General features: G+C 48.6%; 1 non-coding gene across 1 annotated transcript; it reads right to left on the reverse strand.

Moving 5' to 3' along the window:
- Positions 1 to 4,518: 4,518 nt before the first annotated feature.
- trnal-aag (transfer RNA leucine (anticodon AAG)) lies at positions 4,519 to 4,600 on the reverse strand. The gene has a single exon. It is a non-coding gene; the product is annotated as a tRNA-Leu (tRNA).
- Between the last annotated feature and the right edge of the window lie 1,631 nt (positions 4,601 to 6,231).

Here is a 6,231-nt window from a genome sequence, read left to right on the forward strand (position 1 = left end):
GGAGGGAGAAGACAAGGGGAGAGAAGACGAGGACAGAAAGTGAGGATGGAGAATGTGGAGGGAGAATTTGGGGAGAGAAGGCGTGGGGAGCAGGCGGGGAGAAGGAGAGGGGAGAAGATGGTGCGAGAATGCAGGGGAAAGAAGGCAGGGAGAGAAGGCGAGAGTGGAGAATGTGGGGGAGAGAATGTGAGGGGTAAGGTGGGGCAGAGAAGACGAGGACAGAAAGCGGGGGTGGAGAATGCGGGGGAAGAAGTCGGGGAGAGAAGGCAGCAAGAGAAGACTAGGGGGAGCAGGCGGGGGAGAAGGAGGGGAGAAGGTGGGGAGAGAAGGCGAGAGTGGACAAGGCGGGGTAGAGAAGATGGGGAGAGAAAGAAGGGGAGAACAGGGGAGATAAGCCGGGGAGAACACGAGGGTGGAGAATGCGGGGGAGAGAAGGTGGGGAGACAAGGTGGGAAGAAGGTGAGGAAGAGTATGCGAGGGAGAGAAGGTGGAGGGGAGAAGGTGAGGGAGAGAACGAGGGGAGGGAAGGAAGAAGGTGAGGAAGAGTACGCGAGGGAGAGAAGGTGGAGGGGAGAAGGTGAGGGAGAGAACGAGGGGAGGGAAGGCGGGGTGAAGGCGAGGGAGAGAAGGCGAGGGTGGAGAATGCGGGGGAGAAGGCAGGGGAGAGAAGTTGCGGGAGAAGGCAAGGGGGAGAAGACGGGGAGAGAAGGAGCGGGGAGAAGCGGAGAGAGATGGTGCAGGGGAAGGTGGTGAGACAGGGTGAGGGGAGAGTAGGCGAGGTGGGAGAAGACGGGGAGAGAAGGAGGGGCGAGATGGTGCGGGAGAAGGCTCGGGGGTATAAATTGAGGGGAGAGAAGACGAGAGGGATAGAAGGCAAGCGTGGAGAAGGCGGGGAGAAGGCGAGGGGAGAGAATGTGTCAGGCAGAAGGCAGGCTGTGAAGGCAATGGGGGAGAAGGCTGGAGCGAATTCGAAGTCAGGTTTACAGATGGGAAAGCAAGCAAGACATTCCTGTCCTCGTCCATGTAAAAGGCTGCTTTTGGAGAACAAGGTAGTTTTGGTCAAGATTCGAACTGGCGACCGTTCGTGTATAAGGCCGGTGCGATCACCCCGACACTTCAGAAACAAGCCCGGAGCAGTGCTGCTGCAGCTGAGGAGCGTCCAGCCCTGACATTCGCAGCCATTCTGCACTTCACCATTCTGCTTCCAATAACTCGTTGTTGTCCAGCGTAATTGATACCTCGACAAAGTAAAAGAAAAGGAACGTGAAATTGATGACAAAATACACACAAGATGTTTGGACCATAGGGTGAGGTGGAATAGGCTGGTACAACTTTGCCTGCAGCTTAACGGTTGCGACATGATCTTATGGAAGCGTTAAAACGCAGTATTTACGTGTTTTACTCAAGCTGGGGCGAGTTGAAAACTCGAGAGCATAGGTTTAAGGTGAGTGGGCTGAAATTGACGAAGGACCTGAGGCACATTTCCCACACAGAAGGTTGTGCGTGCATGGAATGAGCTACCAGAGGGAGTGGAATAGGCTATTACACTCAGAAAATTGCAAAGGTAACCGGATGAGTGTCTGGATTGGAAGGGTTTAGAGGGATAGGGGCAAAATGTTGGATATGGGATTGTGTTTAATTATGGCTAGGTGGTGAGCATGGACGGTATACACCAAAGACTTTGTTTCCACGCGGTGTACCCCAAGAACGTTGTGTTGCTTACACCATCTTTAAAGGATCACTTTTTAGCGGAGCTGGCCGTCCCAGTCTGTGGCACAATCATTTAGTCTGTTCGACTGCTCACGGGAAAGGTAGTATTGTGAAACACTGCAGAATCGAACGACTTCCTTACTTTTGACGCGACTGACTACGCCGTGAAAGGTTTCCAGACACTTACCTGAGGATTTTCCTGCTGGAGGTTACCTCAGACATACTGTTAACTCGTAATGAATTGAGCGAATCACAAAACAGAAACATTTAACATGGAAAACGAATGAAACTGACAAACCAATTGTATTTTTAAACAAAGCGAAGTATGAATGCTAAGTGTGAGACAGTCCGAGGGCTTGAGCTACAATGACTACCGGGAAAATGCACAAAGCAGAGCAGGCCGTGTTCCACATCATACCGCGCAGCAGAGTTTACAGTCACTGTGTCTGTTTTGCAGAATAAGAGTCCCAAAGAATGTTCTCCACCCTAAAACCGGAGGTAGCATTACAATCCGAGAACGACAGATCACATTGTGAGGATGCTCTGACCTCGGAGCCGGTTCGAGATGCCACTTTCCTTGCCTTTTTGCCTTACCCGTGCAATTCGCTGCAGAGATGTTCACACCTGGATATGAGCCACATGGATACCAACTGAGTCGACGAGAAGCGACTCAATAAATTTTGCTAAACTCCACGGTGCTTATTAGAAATGCAGTTTCTGTTCACATCAATCTAAAAGGCAGTTTCTGAACATAGTAACAGAAGTCAAAAGGTAATTAGCTCACCCCACCCCCACTCCGGAAGAGGTGCTAACTGCCCTTGAGTGCTTTTTTGTTCTCGATGTGAAGAGCTCTCACGCCTGAGTCACCTTCACACGTCTCTGGTTGCTGAGTGAATCACAAAGAAGGAATTTCACCAGAGCTGCAACTGCCTCACTTCCCCACTCGCCCTCCCAGTTTACATTTTCCTGCTCGTCAGTGATTTAAAGAAAACCAAATGGATGCGATGTCATTCTGTAGCCTCTCTGTCGATTCCTCCGTTTCAGTTCCAACGTGGTTAGATCTCGGGGCGCTATCAAAGCACAGGTCCAGAGGTTCCTCTGAGAGTGTAATTTCTTTCATTGCTGTTGCTAATTGAATGAGCCACTAACGTGCGAACTGCTCCAAAACATGATTCAGGACCTCTGGTAACAACTCACGCACGTTGAATACCGACAGACCGCTTCCAAATGATGTCCTTCATAGACGACTTTGGCAGACAGACTAGTTCAGACTAGTTCAGGAATCCGCGGTGCGCTGTGACACCAGCGCATCAGCTTCTTCCCTGTCTTGGAAACGGGCCGCCTGCGCAAGGAATGCAAGTGCGGTACTGATTTTCGTGGAAGGATCAGAAGGCGATAACTACACTCTCAAACAGAATGGCATATGATCACAATCAGGTTGGAGAAAAACTTTACAATGCTTTGCACAGTAATTAAATGGAGTTGCATTACATTTCACTACGAGAGCAGATTTGTTCAAGCAAATTCGAAGGCAGGTTTGCAGATGGGAAAGCAAGCAAGAAAACTCCGCTCCTGTCCATGTAAAATGCTACAGTTGAAGAACAAAGCAGTTTCGGCCCAGTTTCGAACTGGGGACCTTTCGCACGTAAGGCGAACGTGATGACCACTACACTACAGAGACAAGGCGCAGTCCCCACCGCTAAGGATCAGTGGCACCCAGCACTGAAAGTTGAAGCCACTTTAACTTTCACCTTTATGTTTCCAATCGCTCGTTGTTTAATGAGACCTCTTTAATTTTGGCTATGTGGTGAGCATGGACGAGATACACCGAAGTATCTGTTTCCACGCGGTGTGCGCCAATAACATTGTGTTGCTTACACCGGCTGTAAAGGATTACTTTTTAGCGGAGCTTGCCGTCGCAGTCTGTGGCACAATCATTTAGTCTGTTCGACTGCTCCCGGGAATGGTAGCGTTGTAAGACACTGCAGAAACGAACGACTTCCTTACTTTTGCTCCGACTGACCATACTCCGGGAAATTTTCCCAGATTCTCAGTTGAGGATTTTTGCAGCTGGAAGTTACCTCAGAAACCCTGTTAATTCGTAATGTATTGAGCGAATCGCAAAACAGAAAGCATTTAACACGGAACACAAACAAAACTGGCAAACCAAATGCATTTTCAGACACAGCGAGCATGAATGCAAAATGTGAGACAGGCCGGGGGCATGAGTCATAAAGTAATCTCACAACTAACAACAGGGCAATTCCAAACTGCTCTTTCAAACATACTGGAGCCTGAGTGCACCACCACTTCCCAGACAATGCTGAAAAGAGAGAAAGAAAGAACACAATAAGAATGGGCCATAAAAAAGTGAATTTCACCAATCACAGACTGGATTAGATTACCTTTCCCTTCCGATGTCCGCAGGACGGAAATGAAGGAAATGGGAGAAATTCAATAACATGTGACATCGCAATTCATTGGAACGATTTTCCCATTGGCCATAAAACAAAATAACGACGAGTCGTGCCACCGCAGGACTTTGTTTCACAACAGCAATGAAATCACAGTCGACATTCGGTTCCAGTAAACGCTCAACTTGCCTGGGACAGCAGAGCTGTTTGCGATTTTCCACGCAGGAGGCGAACACGATCATGACAGCACAGACACCGGAAAAGTTGGGACTTTGCCACACCACAGTTAATTGCCCGGGAAGCAAACCCAATTTTCTTCGGTTTTAAACAGAAATGCAGCAGGAGTCGAGACAGCATTTTAACAAGCTGCGTCGTTGGAAACGATCAGCAGAAATGGCAGCGGTGGGATTCGAACCCACGCCTCTGTCGAGACTGGAGCCTTAATCCAGCGCCTTAGACCGCTCGGCCACACTACCAGCCAGCCGGGCTGCCCCATTTTCTTGCACTTCCAATTGTGCTCCTGCATAACAACCGATGCAAAGCCACGTGAAAAGGGTTCCATGGTCCCTCTCCGACTCGCACAACTGCTGGGATGTGCCCGTCTACAATATCAATTTCGCAGCAGATAATGATAGCCCATCAATCCAGACAACTATCAATGGTAAGCTGAGTCTATCTTCTCAGAATCTTTTCAACTACAAATGTATCTGTGAGTGCGTGAGAACATGCGATCGGTTATGATTTGGTCAAATTACCATGAGCTGCTTGACATTACTGCAATTTCGATTCTTGCTTTGCTAAATGATTTCACCCTTTGATCGAAACAGGACAACTTTCACGTTTACACGGAACATGAAACACACCGGACTACAGGGAAAATGCACACAGCTGAGCAGGCCGTGTTCCACATCATACCGCGCAGCAGAGTTTACAGTCACTGTGTCTGTTTTGCAGAATAAGAGTCCCAAAGAATGTTCTCCACCCTAAAAGCGGAGGTAGCATTACAATCCGAGAACGACAGATCACATTGTGAGGATGCTCTGACCTCGGAGCCGGTTCGAGATGCCACTTTCCTTGCCTTTTTGCCTTACCCGTGCAATTCGCTGCAGAGATGTTCACACCTGGATATGAGCCACATGGATACCAACTGAGTCGACGAGAAGCGACTCAATAAATTTTGCTAAACTCCACGGTGCTTATTAGAAATGCAGTTTCTGTTCACATCAATCTAAAAGGTAGTTTCTGAACATAGTAACAGAAGTCAAAAGGTAATTAGCTCACCCCACCCCCACTCCGGAAGAGGTGCTAACTGCCCTTGAGTGCTTTTTTGTTCTCGATGTGAAGAGCTCTCACGCCTGAGTCACCTTCACACGTCTCTGGTTGCTGAGTGAATCACAAAGAAGGAATTTCACCAGAGCTGCAACTGCCTCACTTCCCCACTCGCCCTCCCAGTTTACATTTTCCTGCTCGTCAGTGATTTAAAGAAAACCAAATGGATGCGATGTCATTCTGTAGCCTCTCTGTCGATTCCTCCGTTTCAGTTCCAACGTGGTTAGATCTCGGGGCGCTATCAAAGCACAGGTCCAGAGGTTCCTCTGAGAGTGTAATTTCTTTCATTGCTGTTGCTAATTGAATGAGCCAATAACGTGCGAACTGCTCCAAAACATGATTCAGGACCTCTGGTAACAACTCACGCACGTTGAATACCGACAGACCGCTTCCAAATGATGTCCTTCATAGACGACTTTGGGGGTACATTTGACAGACAGACTAGTTCAGGAATCCGCGGTGCGCTGTGACACCAGCGCATCAGCTTCTTCCCTGTCTTGGAAACGGGCCGCCTGCGCAAGAAATGCAAGTGCGGTACTGATTTTCGTGGAAGGATCAGAAGGCGATAACTACACTCTCAAACAGAATGGCATATGATCACAATCAGGTTGGAGAAAAACTTTACAATGCTTTGCACAGTAATTAAATGGAGTTGCATTACATTTCACTACGAGAGCAGATTTGTTCAAGCAAATTCGAAGGCAGGTTTGCAGATGGGAAAGCAAGCAAGAAAACTCCGCTCCTGTCCATGTAAAATGCTGCAGTTGAAGAACAAAGC

This window comes from Chiloscyllium plagiosum, unplaced genomic scaffold, assembly GCF_037043375.1.
Source record: "Chiloscyllium plagiosum isolate Xiang-an unplaced genomic scaffold, Cpla_swu_hap1 HiC_scaffold_29, whole genome shotgun sequence".
Lineage (NCBI taxonomy): Eukaryota > Metazoa > Chordata > Chondrichthyes > Orectolobiformes > Hemiscylliidae > Chiloscyllium > Chiloscyllium plagiosum.